Here is a 2,841-nt window from a genome sequence, read left to right as displayed (position 1 = left end):
GATTGGTGCGTCCGTTAGTCTCTCTTCCGGGTTTCATCCCCAGTCTAACGGTCAAGCAGAGAGGGCCAATCAGACGATTGGTCGCATACTACGCAGCCTTTCTTTCAGAAACCCTGCGTCTTGGGCAGAACAGCTCCCCTGGGCAGAATACGCTCACAACTCGCTTCCTTCGTCTGCTACCGGGTTATCTCCGTTTCAGAGTAGTCTGGGTTACCAGCCTCCTCTGTTCTCATCCCAGCTTGCCGAGTCCAGCGTTCCCTCCGCTCAAGCGTTTGTCCAACGTTGTGAGCGCACCTGGAGGAGGGTGAGGTCTGCACATTGCCGTTACAGGGCACAGACTGTGAGAGCCGCCAATAAACGCAGGATTAAGAGTCCTAGGTATTGTTGCGGCCAGAGAGTGTGGCTTTCCACTCGCAACCTTCCTCTTACGACAGCTTCTCGTAAGTTGACTCCGCGGTTCATTGGTCCGTTCCGTGTCTCCCAGGTCGTCAATCCTGTCGCTGTGCGACTGCTTCTTCCGCGACATCTTCGTCGCGTCCATCCTGTCTTCCATGTCTCCTGTGTCAAGCTCTTTCTTCGCACCCCCGTTCGTCTTCCCTCCCCCCCTCCCGTCCTTGTCGAGAGCGCACCTATTTACAAGGTACGTAGGATCATGGACATGCGTTCTCGGAGACGGGGTCACCAATACTTAGTGGATTGGGAGGGTTACGGTCCTGAGGAGAGGAGTTGGGTTCCGTCTCGGGACGTGCTGGACCGTTCACTCATTGATGATTTCCTCCGTTGCCGCCAGGATTCCTCCTCGAGTGCGCCAGGAGGCGCTCGGTGAGTGGGGGGGTACTGTCATGTTTTGTCTTAGATTGTCTTGTCATTTTGCTTTTCCTCTGTTCATTTTCCCCCTGCTGGTCTTTTTAGGTTCGTTCCCCTTTTTCTCTCTCCTTCCTCTCTCTCTTCTCTCTATCGTTCCGTTCCTGCTCCCAGCTGTTCCTATTCCCCTAATCAATCATTTAGTCTTCCCACACCTGTTCCTTATCTTTTCCCCTGATTAGAGTCCCTATTTCTTCCCTTGTTTTCCGTTCCTGTCCTGTCGGATCCTTGTCTATTGTTCACCGTGCTGTGTCTGTGTATCGCCCTGTCGTGTCGTGTTTCCCTCAGATGCTGCGTGGAGAGCAGGTGTCTGAGTCTGCTAGGTTCAAGTGCCTTCCCGAGGCAACCTGCAGTTCTTGATCGAGTCTCCAGTCTGTTCTCGTCATTACGAGTGGAATTATGTCTTATGTTTGTAGAATTACTTTTCTGGATTAAAGACTCTGTTTTCGCCAAGTCGCTTTTGGGTCCTCATTCACCTGCATGACACGAGCGCTAGGGAGGGGGAGCGGGAGCAGGCCTGACAGTAATGCTGGGGAACCTGGCGCCTTCGAGCGCTAGGGAGGGGGAGCGGGAGCAGACCTGACAGTAATGCTGGGGAACCTGGCTCCTTCGAGCGCTAGGGAGGGGGAGCGGGAGCAGGCCTGACAGTAATGCTGGGGAACCTGGCTCCTTCGAGCGCTAGGGAGGGGGAGCGGGAGCAGGCCTGACAGTAATGCTGGGGAACCTGGCGCCTTCGAGCGCTAGGGAGGGGGAGCGGGAGCAGACCTGACAGTAATGCTGGGGAACCTGGCTCCTTCGAGCGCTAGGGAGGGGGAGCGGGAGCAGGCCTGACAGTAATGCTGGGGAACCTGGCTCCTTCGAGCGCTAGGGAGGGGGAGCGGGAGCAGGCCAGACAGTAATGTCATCTTATTACCAGCAACCAATGTCTATGACACAAACACATTTTGGGATGCAGCTATATGGTCGTACTAGTTAACTCATGGCTTAGTTTTGTTCTCCAGATCCCCATCAAATTCCGACCGCATTTACTTCGAGTCATCCGTCACTGCCATGTATATCCCACCCCAAAAGCCGACACCACAACGTCTCTCAAGGAACTACACTGGACTTTGTGCAAATTGGAAATTGCGTATTCTGAGGCCACATTTATTGTAGCTGGGGACTTTAATAAAGGAAATCTTCTACAGATATTCTATCAACACATCTGCTGTGCTACACACATAAAATGGAGCCCTGGATCAAATCAAATCAAATCAAATCAAATTTATTTATATAGCCCTTCGTACATCAGCTGATATCTCAAAGTGCTGTACAGAAACCCAGCCTAAAACCCCAAACAGCAAACAATGCAGGTGTAAAAGCACGGTGGCTAGGAAAAACTCCCTAGAAAGGCCAAAACCTAGGAAGAAACCTAGAGAGGAACCGGGCTATGTGGGGTGGCCAGTCCTCTTCTGGCTGTGCCGGGTAGAGATTATAACAGAACATGACCAAGATGTTCAAATGTTCATAAATGACCAGCATGGTCAAATAATAATAAGGCAGAACAGTTGAAACTGGAGCAGCAGCACAGTCAGATGGACTGGGGACAGCAAGGAGCCATCATGTCAGGTAGTCCTGGGGCACGGTCCTAGGGCTCAGGTCCTCCGAGAGAGAGAAAGAAAGAGAGAATTAGAGAGAGCATATGTGGGGTGGCCAGTCCTCTTCTGGCTGTGCCAGGTGGAGATTATAACAGAACGTGGCCAAGATGTTCAAATGTTCATAAATGACCAGCATGGTTGAATAATAGTAAGGCAGAACAGTTGAAACTGGAGCAGGAGCATGGCCAGGTGGACTGGGGACAGCAAGGAGTCCTCATGTCAGGTAGTCCTGGGACATGGTCCTAGGGCCCAGGCCAGTTGAAACTGGAGCAGCAGCATGGCCAGGTGGACTGGGGACAGCAAGGAGTCATCATGTCAGGTAGTCCTGGGGCATGGTTCT

This window comes from Oncorhynchus gorbuscha, linkage group LG08, assembly GCF_021184085.1.
Source record: "Oncorhynchus gorbuscha isolate QuinsamMale2020 ecotype Even-year linkage group LG08, OgorEven_v1.0, whole genome shotgun sequence".
Taxonomy (NCBI): Eukaryota; Metazoa; Chordata; class Actinopteri; order Salmoniformes; family Salmonidae; genus Oncorhynchus; species Oncorhynchus gorbuscha.
The sequence above is the reverse complement of the archived record's forward strand: the minus strand, read 5'-3'. Positions refer to the sequence as shown.